The 24,796-nt window shown below is 43.0% G+C and overlaps 1 protein-coding gene across 4 annotated transcripts in view; it reads right to left on the reverse strand.

Annotated features, from left to right (window-relative positions):
- PTPN20 (protein tyrosine phosphatase non-receptor type 20) overlaps positions 1-7,605 on the reverse strand; it is a 110,911-nt gene extending 103,306 nt beyond the window's left edge. For 2 of the 4 annotated variants that reach the window (XM_017885552.1, XM_017885548.1), the window contains exon 1: positions 6,748-7,016. The gene's annotated coding sequence lies outside the window, so the exon portion shown is untranslated. Of the gene's footprint in view, positions 1-6,747; positions 7,017-7,310 lie in introns of those variants that run through there. The other 2 variants (XM_017885553.1, XM_017885551.1) reach the window with 2 other exon arrangements.
- Positions 7,606-24,796: the final 17,191 nt, after the last annotated feature.

Below are 24,796 nucleotides of genomic sequence, written 5' to 3' on the forward strand. Positions count from 1 at the left end.
AAAAAAAAAAAAAAAAAAAAAAAAAAAAAAAAAAAAAAACCATAAAACATTAAACTGAAATACAAAATATGTTTTTTAAAATGGAATTAAAATATAAATCAAAGAAATACATCTTTAAAATTCTCAAATATTTGGAAATTAAACAATATATTTCTAAATAACTCCAAATTCAAAGAAGTGAAAAGTGAAACTATACAATATTCTGAATTGAATGAAGGTAAAAATATAACATCAAAATTCGTGGATGCAGCTAAAACAGTGCTGATAGAGAAATTTATAGCGTTAAATATTTATATTAGGAAACAATAGAGGCCCCAAATGAGTAATCTAAGGTCCTACTTTAAGAAATTAAAAAAGAAATTAAATCCAAGGCAAGCAAAAAGAGGGAAATAATAAAGAGCAAAAAATCAATGAAGTGGAAAATAAAAAAACAACAGAGAAAAATCAATGAAATCCAAAACAGGTCCGTGAAAAGATTTAAAGAAAAATTACTAACTCCAGACCCTCAATGTCCAGTAGAACTTTGTAGAATGATGAAAACATTCTATTTAGCAGCACCCTCCAATATGGAAGCCACTTGTGACTACTGGTCACTTAAAATGTGGCCAGTGTGACTGAGGAACTCAATTTTCAATGTAATTTTATTGAAGTTAATTTACATTTAAATAGACACATGTGACTAGGGATAACTATTGAACAGTGCAGCTCTAGACTGACCATTGAAAGAAAGGAAGCGGTGGGAAGGAAAGAGGAAGAGGAAGAGATAGAGGAGGGAGAGAAAAAGGGAGGCAGAGAAGATGAAATACACAAATAACCAAAATCAGAAATGAAATGAAAAAGAGGACTTCACTACAGATCCTAACGTTAATGCCATTAAAAGGATAATAAGAAAGTATTACAAGCAACTATATGCCAAAGTTGATAACATAGATGAAAGGAACTAATTCCTTGAAAGACCCAAAGTATTAAAGTTCACTCAAAAAGAACTGAGTAGCACATAAAATCTGAATAGCCATATATAGTTTTAAAACTTGAGTTGATGGTATAAAACTAACACAAGGAAACTTTAGGCCCAGACACCTTCCTGTTGAACTCTACCAAACCTTTAAGGAAGAATAACACTCCTACACAAAATGGTCCAGAAAATAGAAAAGGGAACACTCCCAAGTAATTTATGAGACCACCATTAACCTTGATACCAAAATCAAGAATATTACAGACCAATATCTTTAAAGACCAATATCTCTCATGAATATATATGCAAAAAAAAAACCCCTTAACAAAATATTATCAAATAGAATAGATTTATTTCTCCATTTATTTGGTTTTCTTTCCCTCTTCAATGTTTTATAGTTTTTAGTATTCAAATATTACAGAACTTCATTAGATTTATCCCTCAGTTTTCATGTTTTGACACTATTGTCAATTGTGTTTTTAAGTTTTAATTTCCAATTGTTCATTGCCAGTGATAAATACAATTGATTTTTGTATATTGGCCTCACATCCTGTGTCTTTGCCAAAGTCATGTTATTTCTAGTAGCTTTTTTGTAGATTCCTCAGGTTCCTACATAAACAATCATGTTGTCTGCAAATAAAGACAATTTTATTTCTTCCTTTTTAATCTGTGTAGTACGCTTATATCTTTTCCTTCCTTTATTTCACTAACTAGGACCTCCCTATAATGAATAGAAATTATGAATGGAATATCCAATGTGGTGCTGGTATAAGAATAGACATATACCTCAGCAGGAAAGAACAGAGAGATTAGAAATAGTTCACACATAGTAACAATTGATTTAGGAGGGGAAAGGTGTCAAGATAATATAATGGGGATAGGATAGTGCTTTCAACAAGTGTGTTGGGAAAAGAAGACATCCACACACAGAATTATAAACTTCACCCCATACTCACATTATGTACAAAAATCAACTCAAAATAGATGACAGACCTAAATGCAAACTCTAAACCTATAAAACTTCTAGATGAAAACTTAGGGGAAAACTTTTGTGACACTGGATTAAACAAAGATTTCTTAAGACACTAAGCACAAACCACAAAAGAAATAATTGATAACTCGACTTCAAAATAATTAAAATCTTCTGCTCTTCAGAAGATAGCATTAAGAAAATGCAAAGTCAAGCCCCAGTCTAGGAGAAGATATTTGCAAAACACACATCTGAGGAAGGACTTATGTCCTAAATATATAGACTCTTACAACTCAAAAAGAGGACGACCCAATTTTAAATAGTCGAAAGATGTGAACAGATACTTCACCAAAGAAGAAACATAGATGGCAAATAAATACATGAAAAGATGTATTTTCATGAACTGGCCAACACAAAAATGCAAAGGAAAACCATAACAAAATACTACTACATACCTACTAGAAATGCTAAAATCAAGCACACAAACACAATCCAATACAAAGTGGTTCTGGTGAAGATGTGGAGCAAATGGACTCTCATGCATTGCTGCTGGGATCACTATTTATCATCCTGCTTTACTTTTCCCCAAAGCACTTTTCATTACCTTAAAGTTTGCTTACCTGTGTAAGTCCATATGCATCTTCTCACATGTTTATTGTCTACCTCCCCAATATAAGTACTATGAGGCTGGCAATTTGGTCTGCCCTGTCATCACTGTGTCATTCTGGCACCAAGAACAGTGTCTGGCAACCTTTACCTATTTGCTAAAAGTTGAGGAAGGAGTGGAAAGAAAAGATACTAAGATATCTATAAGTGAATGTACGAAGGCAAGGAACCCAGTCACAGCAGTCTACAGAAGGGCAACCTACGGGTGTACGAGAAAATTAATTTAGACCACCAGGAAGCTGCATGGTGTAATGCATGATTCCCAATTTCTGCTGCACATTAGAATTAGCTGGAGAGCTTTGCAAAATCCCAATTCCAGGCCACACCAGACAACAAAATCAGCATCTCTGAGAATGGAACACCAGCACTGGTAATTTTTTTTTTTTTCTTTTTCTTTTTAGACGGAGTCTCGCTCTGTTGCCAGGCTGGGGTGCAGTGGCGTGATCTTGGCTCACTACAACCTCCACCTCCCAGCTTCCAGTGATTCTTCTGCCTCAGCCTCCCAAGTAGCTGGAACTACATGTGCATGCCACCACGCCCAGCTAATTTTTGTATTTTTAGTAGAGATGGGGTTTCACCATGTTAGCCAGGATGGTCTCGATCTCCTGACCTCATGATCCACCTGCCGTGGCCTCCCAAAGTGCTGGGATTACAGGCGTGAGCCACCGTGCCCAGCCAAGCACTCGTAATTTTAAAGTTCCCCAGGTGATCCCAGTGTGCACTCAAAGTTGAGAATCACTGAGAAAATGGAACGTAGACCTTGGAAATGTACACAACTGAGTGTGCAAGCTACTTAACCTCCCTTAGCCTCAAAATTCTCATCTACAAAACGGGAATTATATGTACCTCCCAGAGTTGCTGAAATATTGAGATTCTATATAAAGCTCTTGGGAAATGTAAATTCTCATCCCCAGGGGAAACTTGATCAAATCTTCATAGCTTAGTGCAAGAAATGCTAATTCTATCAGCAATTCACATTTTTTGTTGTTACCTGACTATCATATTGAACATTTACACTGGGGAAATTCAGAAATGCTCATTTTTCCACTTTCCTGGTGGTAAGATATTGCCTGAAGCTATGTTTAAATTTTCAAGAGTAAATAAACTATGGCGGGAAATCTAGCTGACTATGCCAGTGATTCTCAAACCTAGCTGTACATTAGAATCACCTGAGAAATTTTTTTAAAGAAACACACCAATGTCCAGACCTCACCCAGGCTAAATTAAATCAGAATCCCTGGGGTGGCTCCAGAACATCAGTATGTTTTTTAAAAGCTGATTGAAAGGTAATTGTAAAACACAGTCAGGGCTTAAAAGCACTGATTTGCACTAATGATATCCCATGCTAACTGCACATCACAGTCACTTGGGGAGCTCTTAAAAAAGTTGATTGATTCCAGAACCCTGCTGAGACTTACTGATTCAGAATATGTGGAAGTGGAGCCTGTCATTCTGCAAATCTTCATAAAGCTCCCACTGGTGATTCTGATGCAAACTCACTGAGAATTACTACTTTTTATCATACATTTACTCTATGTGTTGCATATCAGCAAAGATCACTTAGAACTTTCACTAGTCTCAAACGCCAAGCCTGCCAGTCACTTTTAATCAGTAACTGACACAACACATCATAGTAACTCCAAAGACTTTACAGATCTTTCCAGAACACTTTTATGTCCAGCCCACTGACCCACATCACCTACCATATACTGTGCCCAATACTGGCCATGCAGTCCATTGGCCTTTCTAACCAAATTCCTCTAAATGGGCTGCTGATCTGGGAAAAGCAACATGGAATCACATTACTCCCCAAGCCTTATTCCCCTTTGCTAAGTGGTATGCAATGCCAGGATGAATGAAATGAACTCTATTGGTCAAATGAGTCTGAATGAAATTTGAGTTGTTTTCTGCTCCTAGAAGCAAACTGTTACCTATTTGTTTCCCTCAGAGAGATAAACTCAGAGGAAACAGGAGTGATCCCTGAGGTGGGAATAATATAGTGGGCTGCAATTTTAAAACTCTGCTTAGACACAATAGCAGGACACTTGGAGTATTATTTTGATCAAACCAATCAGTATATACTGCTCCATGGTAGTACTAGCAAGCAGGTGATAATAGTAGCATTTAAACAACCAGGCACTATATTAGGCATATTGAATATATTAACTCATGTGATTCCCAATTGCAATGATAATAGCCCTATCAGGCAGGTACTATTATTATTTCCATTTTGTCAAAAAAGAAACAAAGGCACACAGAAGTTAGATGATTTACCCAAAGTCCCATAGCTACTAAGTGGCAGTTTTCTGAAACCAGGCATTCTGGCTTTGGAGTCCAGCATGTTAAGTACTCCACTGCAATGCAGATGAGTGATGGTGAAGCAGTTAAAAAAAAAAAATTGCTGTCTGCAGTAGAAACTGGAGGTCAGGGTATGTGTACCTTGGGCAAATTACTTAACCTCTTGGAGCCTAAATTTGCATCTGAAAAATCAGTAAAATAATTGTACCTGCCTTGTAGAGTTGAGGTGACGATTAAACAAGATTATGCATGTGATGTGCTTAGAAAAGTGCTTGGCACTTTCAAGAGCTTACTGTCAGCCATTATTGTTATTTGTATTTTAATACAGCTCAAATGGTCAGGGAGAAATGAAAACCTATCAAACTGAAAATTTTCCTGCTGATCTTAGATTTGTAGATTCTGTAGATTACTAGTGCATCAGATCTAATTTGAAATGCAGTCATAAAAGATTTTCACAAAAACTTAAGGACTGTCACTGTGACAAACCTCAGCCCAAACAGTCCAGGACAATGCCTCTAAAAAGCAAACACCCTCAATTATCACACTGTGTACATGTAACCGCAACAGGAATCAGACTTCTGAGTTGCTGCAAACTGCAGTTCTCTGTGATTGAAGAACATGCCCCAGAACAGCCTGTCGGGTAGTAATTGCCAGCCCTCCTCAGTCACATATGTATAAACAGAAAAGAAAAACAAAATGAGGGCTCAAATAAAAAGCGTTAACATTCATCAAATGCCTGATACTCTATTAAATGTTTTTCATGCATTACCTTATTTAATCCTCACAACACCCTTCCGAAGTTGAACACGATACAACTACACTGGTTTGTATCACTTTAAATGCATGACTACACATCTCAAATGGGCCCTCAGCATTGCCTGGGAATCCAACTTTATTTCTCTAGTAAGTTCACTTTCACCCTCTCTAGGACTCTGTCACATGTCTCTCCTCCAAGTTCCCCCACCTTTCTTCTCCCCTGCTGCCCTCCCTCTCAGCTGATGGACGACTGTACCAATAGACTCTCTTCCCACCACCCACCATATCTGCACCTGTTGTCTCAGCTTCCCCTCTAGTTACAACAGAGTAAGTGTCGCTGCTCATTTCAAAACCAACTACTCACTTGCGTAGGGTCTCCTCCTCTCTCAGGTATTCAACAGCTACCCTCTACAATGTTCCCCTCTTTCATCTGCAGCAGTTTTTCCTTTCTATGAGTTTCATCACATTGCCATATAAACATTCTGCTTTCTTCTCTCTTGAAAAAACTCTACCCAACCTTAATGCCCCTCTTCTCCATTAAAGTTGTTCTTGTCAAAATGATTAAAATCCTCCTAATTACCAAATTCATCTTATACAGTAACATTCAACATGGTTGACCACTCCCTCCCTCCCTTTTTTGGCTTCCCCTCTTCTTTGTGTACACTATTAAACCAGATGTCTTCACCAGTCCCATATATTTTAAATACTATGTACAGTATATGATGCCAATTTCAAAGATTACCTCTAGCCCAACATCCTCCAGGACTTCAGATTTAAATTTCTAAAAAGTATATTTGATATCTCAACCCAAATATCTACTAGGTGATTTATGTGTGTATATTTCACCACACTAAAAAAAAAAAAAAAAAAACTACCAGGTGACTGATAAATGGAGACAAGGTGAATAGGTAATGTGAAAAATCAAATGTGCTAAATGTTCATGGCACCTGTAGGTGGTAGGGGGTCAGAGCCCTCTGTAAAATTCTTCCCAGCTTATGCTTATGTCTAGTAGGTTTTATTGGGAAAAACCTACTGGGCATCTCAAACTTAACACATTCAAAACGTAAGTACTGATTCCACAACTTCCAAAAATGAAACCTACCCCATCCTACAGTTTTCCTTGAATCAAGGCTAGCATATGAGGGCCTTGCCTATCACATTCAGTGATATTCAGAGCTTCTGGAACAGCGTCTGGCACACAGGAGGCGTTCAAAATAGCTGCTGAATGGATTGATGAATTCATGTTATTTCTTTCTAGGTCTCTACTTCCACCGGCCCTTGAGTCACTGGGAAGTTCTTGGCTGTCTTAGCGCCTGATGACGGCTTCTTACTAATCATACCACACTGCTGCTCCTCAGGGAGTTGGTGGCCTTCCCCTGCCACAGAGCCACAGGGTTCCTGTCCCAGTCCCATCACGCATAGGCGCCCAAACACGCGTCACAGTGCAACTGGCATCACATGGCCAGGATCGGGTCCTGCCCTCGGGCTGCAGCGACACTACCTCACAGCCGAGACCCACCCAGGCAGCCTCCTGGGCCAGGGCCACAACCCACACCTTGGGTCGCCTGCACATCAACGGCATCTTCACGTCCGCCCTCCCACAGCCCGGCGCGGCGGCCTCCCGCACGCCCCCTGCCCACCTGGGCTCCAGTCACCTTTCCTCACCTGGGCCTGCGGGGCCGCCCCAACTGCCCCGCTGCAACTCTAGCAGCCTTGCCAGTTGGGTCCACGCCAAGCCCGCCGGCCTTCGTCGCTGTCCAATCCCACCTGCGCCCGCGAGCCTGCGCACTGGAGCCTCGCCCTGCGCTGGGGCCCTCTGCCTGCCAGGCAGGGACAGACAGAACCTCCCTCTACCGGTCTTCCAAGGCACTGAGAACCCATGGGGGACGCCGCTGTAAATTCCCTGCGGGCCCTGTGCACCACCCTGTGCGCATCCGCCTCTCCCAGGCCAGGCTGATAATGCCAACAGCTGTCTGAGCCATGCTTATATCCTGAACCACTGAGGACTGTGTTCTCCAGGAATGCTCACCTGACCCACACCTGCCCTCTAAAACCCTACTGAGTCCTCAGAGGGCTGGGGTGGGGGTCCCTTTGTAGTATCAGAGCAGGGCAGATAGGCTATTGCAAAAGGAGTCAGAGCCTGTGCCAGAATATGAGGGCAGCTGGCTACTAGGTCAGTTAAGACAACTTCAGCAAGGGTGGTCAGTGTAGAGGGAATTCAATCGTAGACGTTACCTGAAAACAGGAAGCCAGGATCTTTTTATCTTGACGAACACACCTCTATTCATTGGTCCTGACCAGAGCCACTTTGGTGAATCCAATTACCCTGAAGGTGTGACAAGACCTGCCTCACTTATCCCCCAGCCTTCAATGCTGGTCCCACAGAGAGCCATATGCTTGAGCTGAACTGCAGTTAAGCAGCAACAGCCACCCTCTGTCCAGGCTCTGAGGCCAGCTTCTTGCTCCGTAGTCACTGACAGTGAGTCTCTACAGAGACTTTTTCTTTCTGCATCAGCCAAGGTACCCTGCAAGCAACATATGCCATTGCCATATGTCTTTGTTTGTGTTGCTACAAAGCAATACCTGAGCCTGGGTAATTATAAAGAAAAGAGGTTTGTTTGTTTCACAGTTCTGCAGGCTGTACAAGAAACATGGCACCACCATCTGCTTTTGATGAAGGCCTCAGGAAGCTTCCATTCATGGCAGAAGACAAAGGAGAACCAATGTGTGCAAGACAGAGGAAGAGAGAGAGGTGGGAGGTGCCTGGCTCTTTTCCACGACCAGTTCTCATGGGAACAAAGAGTAAGAACTCACTCACTTCCACAAGACTAGCACCAAGTCATTCATAAAGGATCTACCCACATGATCCAGACACTTCCCATCAGGCCCCACCTCCAACACTGGGGATCAAATTTCAACATTAGATTTATTTTATTTATTTACTTATTTATTTTGAGATGGCATCTTGCTCTCTTACCCAGGCTGGAGTACAGTGGCGTGATCTCAGCTCACTGCAACCTCCACCTCCCTGGTTCAAGCAATTCTCCTGCCTCAACCTTCCCAGTAGCTGGGGCTATAGGCGCATGCCACCACAGCCGGCTAATTTTTGTATTTTTAATAGAGACGGGGTTTCACTGTGTTGGCCAGGCTGGTCTTGAACTGCTGACCTCAGGTGATCTGCCCTCTCGGCCTCCCAAAGTGCTAAGATTACAGGCGTGAGCCACTGCAGCCAGCCCAGCATTAGATTTAGATGGGACAAATATACAAACTATATCACCAGGGTAGGATTCCCCTTTAAAGATGGACCCCATGTCTAAAGATTCTTTATAGTGTCTAACATCAGGATTCTGCGCTGGTCATCATTTCACAAACATGTGCAGCATGGCTGCTCCAAGACATACAGAGGGAATAACCCCCACTCACATCACCAGGAAATCCTTGCATAGCGGCTAAATGAACAGTTGGTAAGAGTGGACCCTGAGGTCTCATTCCATCTTCCACAGACTTCCTGCTTGACTACACAATATTCCAAGAAGCCACTGACCCAGAAGGCTCTTCTTGGCTTTCTGTCCTTTTACCTGTGAAAAATTCAAAGAACTATGAAGTTTAGGGCCCATCACAGTTAACTACCCTTCTTCGGAGGCCTCTTTAAACCCTTGAGTCTTACCAATTTCCAGTAGCACTAGGAGTCTTGCAAGCCTAGCCTTAAGTCCCTGCTTTGCTACTGAATAGTTGGTGGCCTTTGGCAGGTTACTTCCCAACTAGGTCTCAGTTTTCCTTTTTTTAAAAAAGGGGACACAGTTGCAAGTGTTTAATGAGACAAAGAACAGAAGCATTCATCACTGTGCCTGGCATTGAACACTGCTTTTCTTGCTCAAGAGATTTGAGCCATACGCTTCTCTAAGTCTGTGACTCTCCCAGAGTTTCTGGGAGTTCTCTCTGAGCAACAGACCCACTGCAGTCTCCACACTTTAGGGGTAAGGCTGGATGCCCTTCACACATCACACAGTCTGGATGAGTTCATGCACCACACAGGGATTCCAAAAGCAGAGGCCCGAGACCTAGTTGCTAATGTTGCCTCTCCTCATGGTCCTAGGATTCAGTCACACAAGGCTTCCCATGCAGCTTAAGGTCCTCCTCACTCCCCAGTGCAGGCCCAGTTTCACTCTCTGGTCCTCCAGCCCAGGCCTCAGTTCTGCCTCTTTTAATCCATCCCTCCAGGTCCACTTTCCAACAGGGCTGGGAAGTCTCTTGGTTGTCCCCTGCCTGCCGCACCACACCTCCCAGACACCGCTTCCTTATTTCCCGCATGGTCCGAGGCTCAATGCTAATCCCTGGGTGTCTTAGTCTGTTTTGTGCTGCTATAACAGAATTCCTGAGCCTGGATAATTAGCAAAGAACAAAACGTTTTTTTCTCACAGTTCTGGAGAATGGGAAGTCCAAGATCAGGTGCCAGCATCTGATGGGGGTCTTGTTGCTGCATCCTCCAGAGAAGAGGAACACTGTGTCCTCTTGTGGCAGAAGGCAGAGGGAAAATAGGAAAAAGGAAGCCAAACTCGCCCTCTTTAATAGCATTAATCTCACCCAGAAGGACAGAGTCCTCATGGTCCTTTCACCTCCCGAAGGTCACACCTCCTAACACTACTACCACAGCAGCAACCAAATTTCTTTTAATATTAATACATGAGTGTAGGAGGGGACAAACAGTCAAATCATCACACTGGGAAGGCTCAGCTGGAGAAGCAGAATTGGCCAGCACAGGGAGGCAATGTTGTTTTTGGAATTTTTGTCTTTGCAGTCCTTGGTCTTGATCCAGATATCCAGATGCCCTTTGAGATGGACCTTGAGGGCCATGCTAATGTCTGCTTTCTGCTGAGGTAGGGCTCATCTACTCCTTACAAGTATAAGTACTTACTGCCAAACATACCCTCATCCAAGCCATGGGTCCCCAGATACAGTCAGGAGGACCCCAGTGGATAGCTGGAACTCAGGGCCTCGGGAGAGACCCCAAGGCCCATGCTCAAGTTCAGAGTTTTCTAACACAGGCTTGGAGCCCAGGAAGAGAAGATAACTAAGAACAACATTGGCAGAAAAAAAATCACTTCATTGACATTACCCTTCACAGCACCCCCTGCTTCAGGCCTGTGCTTTGCAGCCTGGTTCATTTGGGAATGGTATGCTTCACACCCAGCCCTATTAAGCCTGAGTTGATGAGGACCATGAGCTTGGAAGAAGCTGGGAGGACCTCTCTGTGTGTTTCTCTCTGCCCTGCTTTGAGATGCTTCACATAAAAGACTCTATAAAAATAAATTGTGGAGATTTCAATGCCAATAAAAATCCCAGTGGAGGAGGAAAACTATTTAAAGAGCACAAGAACATACATTTATCTTGTGAATCCCGGCCGCCTGGTCCCTGAGCCTGACACACGGCAGATGCCCAGTAAATATTAATAGATTGATCCATTTATTGGCTGCTCATCCGTTTGCAGCTTCAACCAGCCCATGGCTCTGCATGCACACACCACAAGGAGAGATAATCCATAGGCTTCGATGGAAGAGAGCTGCTCAGCTGGCAGAAGAGCCTGCCACAAACCCTTGAACATAAATGTCCTGCCCTCCACTTGCAGCTCTACTTACTAACTGTAAAATAATGATGTGGCAGAAAGTGAAGTGCAAAGACTGCCAAATTCTGAGAAAGAACCTAGATTCATGCCTTTTAATCCTTATGAATTGCTCCTTGGTCTGCACCAAGTCCTGTGCTTTACAGCAAGAATACAGATGTCTTCACTGAACTGCATCTCATTAGTGGAACCTAACAGAGTGCAAACAGAAGACAACTGTTTCTTTGCAATGCCATTTGAACTCAACGTCCAGATGCTTTTTTCCCTGGGCCCATGCATATGAAATCTTGGGCTGGTTTATAACTTTGAACACCCAGAATATTCCCATTTCAGTTTAAGATTCCCTCTGACTTATCTATTTGTTAGGCTCTCTTCACCTTCAGCCTGGGAAATGAGCACCGTCAATTTCTCCTTTCTCACCCAGATTCACACCTAGGCGCTCCAGACTCAGTGGCTGTCTGACACCTCTACAGCTAGAGTCCTCCTGCAATGGGCCCCCTGGGCTCAGCAGCTATTTTGAGCTGTCTATTTCTTCTGTGAGACAATCTTGTGTTTTCTCAGGAATTCCCCTGCAGAAGATCTCTGAGTACAAACCCATGCCCAGTGATGTTGCCTCTGCCAAGCTACTTACAAGACCCTCCCTCAGCCCCTCCAGGGCTACCAATCTGTTTATGTAATTTTTGCCATGAATAAAGGTACCAGACAAATGAGTAAGCGGAGGCTGAGTTGTAGGCATTGTTTTGTGCCCCAATAATGGGCTGCACAGGAAAGGAAGGGCCACCTTTTTTGTCATTCAATGGCTACATGTGGGTGCCTTTTTGTGATTCCCCCTAATGCATGCTCTGTGGGAGCTGAGGCTCCGGCTCTCTCTCTGCTGGGGTCCCCATCACCCCTGCTTATTTTACAGTGGCTCCAGGCTATACCTTGCCTGCAGCTTACTTGGCTACATAAAAAGCGCGTCCACACCCTTGCCCTGACATAGGGATTGGCTGTTTACTCCTAGCGCAGTCCTCTATCGCTTTGCTCTCCCGTCAGGCATGTTGTTGCTGTCATCACCTCTCACCATGAGATTGCTCAGGGCCATTCTAGACACTAAGCCCTTGCAGAAGACATGTGTCAAACCCTGTATATGATTTGAGCAGTGTTTCTCATGTGGCTGGAGGGAAAGGAGAGGTACCTCATTCCTCTCCCCTCCACAAAGAGGGGAAACAGGTATGGAAGGGGAAATGCCATAGCAATCCAACAACTCTTTTCAAAGGAATTTTCTACTCCTGGCCTCAATTTTTTGTAAACCCTCATGGGTGTGTTAGTGGTAGAAGTCATCTAGGTTATCAGTGGCAAATCTGTATAGGTCTGCAGCAATCTCAACTCTTGCCTCCTTAGAAGAAAGAATCTGAGGGGCATAAGGCAGAAAGAGAGACCAAGGCAAGTGTTAGAGCAGGAGAGAAAGTTCATTAAAAAGCTTTAGAGCAGGAACGAAAGGAAAGAAAGTACACTTGGAAGAGGCCCAAGTGAGCAACTTGAAGGACAAGTGCCCCATTTGACCTTGAACCTAGGATTTCATATGCGGACACACTTCCGGCATTTTGCGCCCCTTTTCCCTTGCTTTTCCCTCAGGGTGAGCTGCCCGCATGCACAGTGGCCTACTAGCACTGGGAGGTGAGCATGGGCAGTGTGTTTAGTGGAGCTGTAAACATGTTCACCTGAGGCTTTCCTCCCTTTCCGGGTGGCATGCCTCCGGAAGGTCATACTCTGCCATTTTGCCCCTTAATGCGCATGCTTGAGCCCACTTGCCCAATTCTTGAAAGCTGCCAGTTACCAATTTCAGATGTTTTTATCTATTGGGAAGCTGCCTCTCTCTGGTGCTGGCTGTGACCAATTATTATTTCAGAGAGACAATGTGACAACTGCCTGACCATCACCTGATGGTCACCTGACATTCCTTGTTGGTGGGGGTAGCCCTCTCCTGCTCTGCTCCTGCCTGACTAGCTACCTACCAGGAGCTCCAAATGACTGCAAGAAAGAGTTTGGAGATGGTCCAAGAGCTGGGATTGGAACTGGAGAACTGGGTTGTAGTCAGATACTGGAGAATTTCACATACCATGCTAAGAAATTTGAACTTTATCCCATAGGATTGCAGGGAAACTATATTCAGCAGGAGAGTACCTGGACTTATTTGCCTCTGAGCATGCTGGGTGGAGAGGCATGATGAAAGTGGAGACCTCTTTGGTGTGCACTAAGTAGGTTAATAAGCAATGTTCAGAGAATCTTCCACTCAAAGTAAAAAAAATTCTCACCTTTTTCTCATTTCTCAAGGTGGTTTCTAATTCAGTCTTAAGAGCCAGACACTCTTCTTGGTTTGGGTTTTGTATTGTCTTATGTGTTGATCAATCAGGTGAGGCCTCAAGGGTAGACTTAGTGCTCAGGAACACAAAATCTGTTATACTTTTAGGTCCTAGAGACAGCAGCCACAGCAGGTCACACGGGACCACATGGGGAAGACACCAGGGTGGCCAGGAGGCTGAAGACAGGAGCATGCCTTTGATATACAAACTAACGAGCATGGAGCTGCATCTCTATCTCTCCCTACGCTCTAGGAGACCATATTCCTCTCGTTAATCATCCCAGGGCCAGGTACAAGACAACTAGAAACCGTGTCTAGAGTCAAAGCCCACTGGAATGATTCAAACTGGCTAGTCCTAAGCTGTTGAACCTGCCTTGCCTTTCCCATGGAAACCCAGTAAAGGCCATGGCCGATGTGTCCCCCTCGCCTGTCTTCTGCCTCCTGACCACCCTGATGTCTTTCCCATGTGGAGTGGCATGGCATGCCTGCTGTCTCTAGAACCTGTGTGTATCATAAACTTTATTTTCCTGAGCCTGTCCTGGGTCTCTTCTTGTGGTCACACCTGACTGACCACATCATAAAAGAATACAAAACAGCTTGCCAGGTCCTTAGGCGGGCATGATTGAGTGAGAAGGGCGTAGTCCTGGACCTCAGTGACTTTATTTACTTGTGGCCTCAGACAAATTATTGAACTTCTCTTGGTCTCAATTTCCTCATCTATAAAAATGACCCTTGCAGTGTACAAGTCAGAACAAACTAGACTATGCTGCTATAATAGATAAACCCCAAATCTTAGCCACCTGTAGCAGTAAAGGTTTCCTTCTTTCTCTCAGTGATACGCAGTGTGGGTCAGCTGGCCACTCTGCTCCCTGCTCCCTGACTTAGCACGCAGGCTGATGGCATGCCCACTGTCTCTGATCACATTAGGATCTCGGTGGCAGATGGAAGGAGCGCTCGGGTGGGTCCTCCACCTGCAATTAAATGCACCAGCATGGAATTGGCAATGCATGCCTCTCCTCACAGCTCCGTGGTTGGAAATCACATGGCCCTGCTTCACCACAAAGGAGCCCTGCGTGACTACCACAAATGCCTACTCCACGGGTGTGGGGTGAGGGTTACATGTGCTACAACACAAAGAGCCTGGCACAGGGCTTGAAGGCTGGCAGGTTCTGACAAAGCTCTTCTAGGAAGAGCAGCCTCGACCCACAGTTGTGGTCAAGACTCCCAGGTTTGCACTGGTAAGTACTTTAGAAAAAGCATACTGTCTACAGTAACATAGACTTTCTTTTTTTTTTTTTTTTTTTTTGAGACAGAGTTTTGCTCTTGTTGCCCAGGCTGGAGTGCAATGGTGCAATCTCAGCTCACTGCAACCTCTGCTTCCCGGGTTCAAGTGATTCTCTTGCCTCAGCCTCCCAAGTAGCTAGAATTACAGGTTCCCACCACCACATCTGGTAATTTTTGTATTTTTAGTAGAGATGGGGTTTCACCATGTTGGCCAGGCTGGTCTCGAACTCCTGACCTCAGGTGATCCATTCACCTTGGTCTCCCAAAGTGCTGGAATTACAGGCGTGAACCACCATGCCCGGCTGGAGCTTTTCACTTTAAAATTATTTCAAAATGGTAAAAGGAAATCTGAAAAGTCCAGTGAAGGAAAACCACTTGGGAAACAGAAATCCCAAAGATCAAGATTGATAAATGTCTCTATCTTCGAGTAACAGACTAATAGGACTCTCAAGGACAAAATCTGGGGAAAGATGATTGATAATCTCTTGTGTAAGAAGGTTTTCAGGCCGGGCGCGGTGGCTCAAGCCTGTAATCCCAGCACTTTGGGAAACCGAGACGAGCGGATCATGAGGTCAGGAGATCGAGACCATCCTGGCTAATATGGTGAAATCCCATGTCTACTAAAAAAAAAAAAAATACAAAAAAACTAGCCGGGCGAGGTGGCGGGTGCCTATAGTCCCAGCTACTCGGGAGGCTGAGGCAGGAGAATGGCATAAACCCGGGAGGCGGAGCTTGCAGTGAGCCGAGATCCGGCCACTGCACTCCAGCCTGGGCGACAGAGCTAGACTCCATCTCAAAAAAAAAGAAAGACTTTTCAGTTGCAAGAAACAGGCAGAGCAACTTAAGCTGGCTTAAGCATGAATACACTGATTGTCACAGGAACTCCAAGTCCCACTGCAGGACAGGGTTCAGCTGGTTGACTCAGTTATACCAACTGGGACCCCAGCTCTCACCATTCTCTGGCTCTGTGTTGATTTCGTTTGGCTTCCTTTGAAAACGGATCCCTCTTAAGGTCATGGAAAGGCTGTCAGAAGCTATACAGTGGGGTAGATAAATAATTGCTTCTGGAAATTTTCCCTAAAGATGTGTGGGTACTTTTCTAAAAGTCCCTATGAAATATTTGTGTATTTCAATATTTGTGTATTTCACTGGCTTAAATTTAACTATGACTTCTGTCCCTAGCAAGAATGGTTGCCTTGAAGCCAACTGGGCCATGCTGATAGGAAGAAAGAGGAAAGGATGCTGAATAGACAACGTGTAGTCTACTCTTACCCAGGGAGAGTAAGCAGGCCTGATTTTAAGAACTGAGCCAGAGATGGGTTTGAAACCTGATGATCTTTAGCAGTTTCTTCTCAAAGACATGGGATGACTTGAAAGTGCTTGTCAGTCAGGCAATGAGAAATCTAATGAAGAACCACAGAGGAGACATGGTGTCCCTTCCTCTGCTCTTCTCCTTCACCCTCAACCCTGAGATGCATCCACTGCCACTCACCTTGAAACTCCCTCCCTCTGCTACTCCCTTTGAGTGTTGATGCTTCATTGCGTGTCAGCTCTCTTTAGAGTGCATTCTACGGAAACTCATGTAGATAAAACCATGTCATAGCATTGCTTTGAGGCCTCAGTGACTGCTTCCCTTGCAATGGAATTCACCATGATTTCGCCTAAGTGGAAATATCCCTCTGGGATCCCTTATGTTCAGAGATACCACAAATTCAAAATGTACAAAGCCAAAATGATCACCAAATAAGATATTCCTTGGTAGTCCCCAACTCAGTCGATGACCCCATCATTCCTTCTTCCCTGGAATGAGCAATGGTCTCTAGAGTGGTCTCAATTCTTGTCTTTCCCATACCAATCCATCTTCCACCCCACAAACCAGACTAACTTTTCAGATTTGAGTTCTGATAACAAATACCTGCTGAAAAGCCAAGCCTTTTAGCTCACAGTCCGTGCCCACCTCTCAGTGGCTCTCCTCCTGCCTCTCAGCTCCATACATGGTTTGTCTGCATGTTGGGGTCTTTGATGGCCTCCTCCCATGCCTAGCATGCTAAGCCCTTTCATGCTTACACCTCTGCTTCCAGAGGAGCTCCTGCTACCCCATCCAAAGCCCTCTCCTCAGGCAGGATTCCCATTTCCTTTTGAGGAAAAAAAAAAAATCCTTGTTTTTTTATATGTTTACTTCCATACCATCATTCCAGCATCCATCCCATTGATTGTAATACTATTTCATGTGTTTATGTTTTACCTCCTGCACAGGAAGCAAGTCCCCAGACGGCAATTCTCATCCACATCACCGCCGTCCCCTGGGCCTTGCCTACAGCCTGCTATACAGCATGTGCTCAGTGAATGTGTGTCAAGCCGAGGGAGCAGAGACACCTAGAGCTGCTCCAACATTCTTCCTGTATGTTTTTCTCCATGATTATTTGACTCTAAAGTTGAAGCTTTTATTCTGTAGCGGGTATAAGTACTGAGGGATGGAATTGGTTTAGACTCTTATAATTTATTTAAAATTACTACAGGTGCCAAAGTGATAACACTGGCTATGTAGGTGGGCTAATCAGCCACAGTGAGCCTCGGAGGCTGAGCACTCTCATTCTTGGTCAGTGAGTCTGTAACCTTCTATAGAACTTGACCTGCCAATATGTGGAGCTGCTATGGCATGATTAAAGCACAGATGGAAAACCCAGTTTTTAGTTCAATGTTTTTATTTTGAAATAACTGTATACTCATAATGCAGTTGGAAGAAATAACACAGATGATGCCCTGTCACCTTTACCTGGTTTTCCCCAACAGTAGCATCTTGTAAAACTAGAGTATAGTATCTCAATTAGGATATTGACATTGACGTAATACATCTATCTTATTCAGATTTTCTTAATTGTATTTATATCTGTTTGTGTGTGTGAAAGAGAGAGTCTGTGTATGTGTTCTATACAATTTTATCCCATGGGTAGGTTCATATATCTGCTACGTGTCAGGATACAGAGTATTTCCATCACCAAGAGGACCCCTCCTGCTGCCCTTTTATAACCACACCTGCCTTCCCTCCTCCTCCACATCTCCTTAACTTCTTGTAACCAGTAATCCATTCTCCATTTCTATAATTTTGTCATTTTAAGAATGTTCTATATATTGAATCATACTTGTACTACCTTTGGGGATTGGCATTTTCTCACTCCACATAACTCTCTGGAGTTTTGTACAAGTTGTTGTGAGTGTCAAGAGTTATTTCTTTTGATATGGATTACCACACGTTACCTAGCCATTCACTTATTTGAAGGATATCTGGGTTCTTTCTCATTTGGGGCCATTACAAGTTAAGTTGCTGTGAATATTTTCATAAAGGTTTTTGTATAAACACAAATCTTAATTTCTCTAGGATAAGTACCCTACATGCAATTGCTGGGTCTTACGGTGATCGTGTGTTTAGTTTCATAAGACCCAATCAAACCATTTTCCACAATGTATACACTATTTTACATTCCCATGAGCAATGTATGAGCAATCTCCTTTCTCCACATCCTCAGCAGCATTAGGTGTTTTCCCTATTTTTGATTTGACCATCCTGATACATACGTGGAGATAACTTATTGTAGTTCAGTTTGCGTTTCCCCAATGGCTAATTGAAGTTGAGCATCTTTTCATGTGCTTATTTGCCATCCATATATTATCTTCAGTGAAATATCCATTCATGTATTTTTCTTATTTTCTAATGGGATTTTTTTTGTTTTGTCGCGGTTGAGTTTTGTGAGTTCTTTATGTATTCTAAACACTAGTCCTTTGTTGGATATATGATTCCAGATACTTCCTCCTTATTTGTTGCTTGGATCTTTTATCCTCTTAACAGAGACTTTTTACAGAGAAAAAAATAAACAAAAAACAATTTGTCAATTTTTCCTTTTCTTTTTACAGATCATGCTTTTGGTGTCAAGTCTGAGATCTCTTTGCCTAGTCTTAGATCCCAACAATTTTCTTCCCCCCTTTTATTCCCTAAAGATCATATAGTTTTGCATTGACATGTAAGTCCAGGATCCATATGGAGTTCATTTTTGTACAAGGTGTGAGGTTTAATGTCAATGATCATTTCTTTTTTTGTCTATGGATGTCCAATTTTCCAGCACTATTTGTTGAAAAGCAATTCTTTCCTCACTGAATTTCTCCTGCATTTTGTCAAATATCAGTTGGGAATATTTGTGTGGGTCTATTTCTGGATTATCTATTCTGATCCATTGATTTATATGTCTATTTCTCTATCTCACTATTACTCTAGCTATATAGTAAACCTTAATATTGATTACAGTGATTCCTCCCACTCCACTCTACTTTTTGAATATTATAGCTATTCTAGTACTTGTGTATTTTCAAATTAAGTTTCAGAAGATATTTTATTTGTATTATGTAAATTACATTATGAATATAAAATAAAATTTATAAAATTAATTTCAGAATAAACTCATCTATGATTACAAAATACTTTGCTAGGATTTTGATAAGAATTGCATTAGATCTATAAAATTAATTTAGGGAGAATTGATGCCTTTACTATGTTGAGTTTGGAAGCCCACTTTTGCACTTCAATTTAGTGCTGAATATGTATATGCTTTAGCAACCTCATAACAATGGTGTGCTGGCACATCATAGGAGCTTCATAAATATTTATGGCATGGAGGGAGGATGGGAAGGACAAGTGAAGTCTTGAAGAGTCTGGATCAGTTGTCCTTAAATCTGGCCACAGAGACAATCATCTGCTGAGCTTGGTAAAAGTACAGGTTTCTGGGCTTCATCTCAGCCCTACTGATTCAGAATCTCCAGGGATGAGGCCAGTGAATCTGTATTTTGAACACCTGCTATAGTTGATCCTCAAGTACAGCCAGGTTTGTAGGATGTAGCAGCCAACAATGGAAGCAGTTGAGTCTCGTAGGAATTAGCTGTTCTTTCTGACATTTGCCCTGAAACAAAGCAAGTAGTAGCTGCAATTGAGTCCACCTAAGACAAATTAACATGTGGCTCAAAATGAGTATAACAGCCTGGGAATCAAGGGCGGTCCTTTCCTACAAGGAGGAGGACCAGATGTATTTTGAGCCTGTATCCACCAATTTCTTTTCCAAAGAGGAAATAAGCAACCAGTGTTCAGCAGAATGTGAGCAGTCTAAAATTGTAAATACTGTTATTTAATCACTTCATTGCATACTTGATTAGTTCCCTAACCTTGAGGCCTGTGAAACTGTAATGATGCACCAGGGGAGCTGGCCTCAGCTCTGAGAGAATTTAGAACAAGGCTGTTCAGATCCCGGGAAACATCTTTTTCATTAATAGCAGAAGAAGCCAAATGACCTATAAGATTTTTCTGTCATAAGGAGAACAGAAAATTAGAAACAAAAGCACATAGAGGAGAGTTCACGAATTAGATTTTAGAGCACAGGCTTTTTTAACCTTGGTCTTTGTTTTTGTTTGGTTGGTTATTCTTGCTTTCTTTCTCTCTCTTATTTTGCAGTTTCAGTCTCTTTATTTTCAATGTAAAATTTATAGCTATATAAAAGTAATTTTTAACAAAATTCTCCTAATCCCATCACCCAAACTTTGGTCAATTTCTGTTCCATTGCTGAGGCTCCCCTCTGTTCATGTTGCTTCTCCTTGTGCCTGTAAGGCCTTCCGTAGTTGTAACCAGCATGTAATTCTGAGTTATTACATCAAACACTTGACTAAGTTGTGAGTTCTTCGTAGTTATATTGCTTTCTTGGCAGTGCAATATTCTATTATGCTATTGTACCATCATTTTCTCTAATGTTACTGTCATTCTAAGGCATTTCAGCCAATTCCAATTTGTTGTTTTTATCAAAAGCACTACAGTGAGCATTTTTAAATAAATTGATATTTTTCCTATTCTGGATTATTTCTATGGGATGACTCTCAGGAATTTCATTGCTGGGTCAGTGGACATACTCAGCTTTTGATATTTCTGAATATGCCAGCTTCAGCAAAATTTTGCCAGCATTGGACAGTTTTTTTTTTTTAATTTTGTGAACGTAATGAATGCAAATCAGTATATTGACATTGTTTTGGTTAGAATATTTTGTATGTTTGTTGGTCATTTGTATTTTATTGTATATTTTGCCTATTGAAACCCTGTATTGATCTATTATAAACTATAATGGGCTTTCTAAATATTAAAAATATTAATCTTTGTTCACAATTATGTAAATGCTTTCCCAACCCATTGCTGTTCTTTTTACATGAGTTTTGTCATTATTATTGTACGGAAGTTTAAACTTTTTCAATATTGTCAGCTTTGTAGGTTTTTTGTTGTTATGCTTTTGGTCTACTGCAGTAAGCTAGAAGAGTGATCATTCCTCTGCAGATCTGATAAAACTAGAGCCTGTTTCCTACCAGTCTTTCTCTGATGTGTGTGTGTGTGTGTGTGTGTGTGTGTGTGTGTGTGTGTGTGTGTGTGTGATTCTAGTAGATGAAGTGGGCTTTGAAACTAAATCATTTTTCCAGCTCTCCCAGTTGTATCTATGAAGCTGTCTCCCCTTCCCCTATGCTGAGACCCTGACTCTGCCCTGCTTTCTCTGTTACACAGCACCAGGTATGCTCCTGGGCTTGCCTGTGGTCCCCCAAGTGTTTCTTTTGGGCGTTTGCTAATCCAAGTGTCTTTAGTTCTTTGTCCTAATATGGGGTAATGCTGGATCTACCACATCACTCTGCTTTCTTTACTAGATATCCCCATCTTATTTTTCCTTCATATGCTTTGTACAATCAGGTATAAAGTCCAAAAAGAAAGTCCTTTTAAAAGAATGTATAGCTATGTGGAGTTGTATAGAAAAGATACAGAAAGATATCAAAACATATTACACCCATAACCTTGGAGCCAACCCCCTTTACAGAGTCCTTCCACTGTGATAACCATAGAAACTCCTTTGTTCCAAGGTGAACTACGAAGTGCACCCTGCAACCTTGTATCTGTCCCGGAGAGTGTGTGCCAGTGCCGCAGCAAGACCTCACCCTGCCTGGGGCATCTTTGAGGAGGAGGTTGGTTCTCAATTCCTTTCACAAAGGGAAGCCACCTACCCCCTTCTCACCACCTCCCCTTTCCACACACACACACACACACACACACGCAAAGCTTTGCTGGATGTAAATCCCAGAACTGAAGAGAGGCAACAGCTATGATTCAAAATGAATCTCGGAATTGACAAGCATGCTCTTCTTGCAGTGAGCTCTTAACAACTGGGCCAGGCCCTTCATCCCAGGTCACCTTCGCAGGAGCCTACAGGTTTCTTTCCCAGTGGCAGAGCCAGTGGGTACACTCTTTGGACCAAGGTCACCTGAGGGCTCTTCTGTCAAAAGGACTTCCATGCAGAAGCCCTCAGTCTCTGCCTTGGGAGACGGTTGCTCTCTGTGTTTACCTAAAACAAGAACAGCTTTTAATGGGTGGCCTCCTCATTTTGCTAGCAGCCTTCCCTAAACAGAACAGTTCCGTGCTCTTCTTAATACCACTGAACAAGGGAGTTTTTCTTAGCCTCATAAAAGAGAAATATTTTGTGAAGGAAAAGTAGGACTCATGCCACTTTGTGGAAAGACCTGTGTCACACAAATTCCCATGAAAAGACACATTCTAGGGGAAATGTGAAAAGGCACCCAAAGGAGAACCAGACAGATGTAGTGTGAATCCACCCCTCCTACCTTAATGATCTCAGGCAAATTAAACCTTCTAAGCCCCTTTTAAAAAGAGAAATAAGAATATCACCCAAAATTGACATGAGGATTAGGTTAAATCACATGTAGAAGCTATCTTATGTACTAGGACTGTCTTAATGTCTGAAAGGACCAAATGAAATAATTGGCGATTAGGTTTAAAGGTTGCACTGCTCTGTAGGCAAAGTCCTCTTTATAAATGAGATCGTATATATAGTGGAGGGGGTTCAGCTTATAGGGGTTATGGACACTTCGGAGAATTTAAAGGCTGTTAAGACCTTCATTTCCCAAAAGAAGCACACGAGTCAACATTCTAGGTGCAGTAGCCCATAGATGCCATGAAGCACACCTGTGGGCTGCTGCATGGAGCCAAACTAAGAACTCACGCCTTGAGCACTCATGTTGGCACACCCATCCTCTGTCTACAGGGGAGGGTGAGACCTGTTCTCCTTTTTGTGCTGGATCAGTGATTCTAACAGGACTTACCCTGAGCACATCCCACACCACAGTCCATACATAGATGAGGACTTGGTAGAGCCTGGCGCCCTTGTCATAGGTGAGTGTTTCTCCCCACCCAGACCCATATCACATGTTAGGGCACAATGCCAACTGTCTAGTTCCTTTGACTACATGGAAAAACTCAACAGGATTGAATGCATTAAAAAGCTTGTATCCTCTCACTGGAGTAATTCCCTCCTTTGTGATTGAAGATAAAAATAGCTAATGTTTTTTAAGCGCTTACCACTACACACTTGGCATCATAACTGCATGAGGTGGGTTTGGTTATCTCCATCTGGCAGTCAGATGCATACTGAACAGTTTAAAAGTCATGTGCTGCAGGTCTCCCAGCTAGTGAGTGGCAGAGCCAGGCTTCAAATCTGAGCACCCACAACCACAATGCTACACCTTCTGCCTTTCTCTTCCTGGCTGGCTCAGAGGCACTGCACATGTCAGTGGACTGGCCCTTGTGATCCCCACCAATTGTTCAGCCTTCTTCTTTCAGCTTCCCAGCTCTGTGGAGTCAGCTCCAAGAAGACTGCCCCTGCATATAAGCTGCTTCCTGCTTGCCCACACTTCTGTTAATCCATGATGTACACTCCCAATGTTATAAAGTGTTCTACTTCCCCATAAATGAACATGAACGGTTTCAAAGCCTCTGAATCTTCCACTCTATTAATTTGTTGCTTCCTATTTCAGATAAGAACTAGCCCTTTTGCTATATTTTAATTTCAAATATCCACTCTCTTTATCAGCTGACCCACCACTGTCCTCTGAGGCTCCAGCTCAATCATTTGTGGTGGCTGAGCTTCCTTATGTACAGCCAGGAAAATGGATCTGGGATACAGTGGGAGGAAAGTGGAGGAGTGTGTTTCAATTATACCTGAAACTTCTCAAACTGATGTCTCGGTAAGTTTAAATGGACCTTGAAACTCTGTTTATGTGAAAGTTTTTGGAACATTCAGCATTTTTAAATATGCACTGTAAGTACTTTAACAGAATGTTGGGTGGTTACAGACCTGCCCAGAATTTAACCTCCCTTCCTCCCGGTGTGACAGTTTCTGTTGTCCTTACTCTTCCTGTGTCCTCATCAATATGTTCTGACCCTGCCTGGTGACCAGGTCAGCTTCCGGTGGCTCCTTGCATTAACAGTGAGACTTTCCTGATGCTGGTCTATACTCAGCCACAGCAATCCAACAAGATGGGCCTTATGACAAGACACCAAGACTCTTCTCTGCAGTACATCCAGCAGAGGGGCAGGTAGGAGCAGGCAAAACAGGAATCAGCACTAGACATTCAGACCCCCAAAAGAAAGAGACTTGAGGAAAGAGATGCACCCTCCTGTGCACAGGAGTCAGAACAGATGGGCACTCAACAGGTCAGCCGTGGAGTGGGGAACCGATCAGGCTTGAATTCTGGTTCTGTCACTTACTCACTGGATAACCTTGGGAAAGCCCCAAATGTGTCGTGTGAAATGGGGGTGATGACAGTCCCCATGTTGTAGGTCGTTTTCATGGTGCAAGGGCCATGGTAAGTGCTCTGTGAAAATGGCCATCACAATGACGCATGACCCCCAGAGAAGATGCAGGGGAAACTGGGCAATGCCCGCAGACCATCCCCCGCCCCCAGCTGAAGTGGCTTGATAGCACTGAGCCCTGCTGCCGTCAGAGCTCAGCCCCAGCCCACCCAGTCAGAGTGATACCCACCTGA

This window comes from Rhinopithecus bieti, unplaced genomic scaffold (genome assembly GCF_001698545.2).
Source record: "Rhinopithecus bieti isolate Rb0 unplaced genomic scaffold, ASM169854v2 scaffold_15143, whole genome shotgun sequence".
NCBI classification, from domain to species: domain Eukaryota; kingdom Metazoa; phylum Chordata; class Mammalia; order Primates; family Cercopithecidae; genus Rhinopithecus; species Rhinopithecus bieti.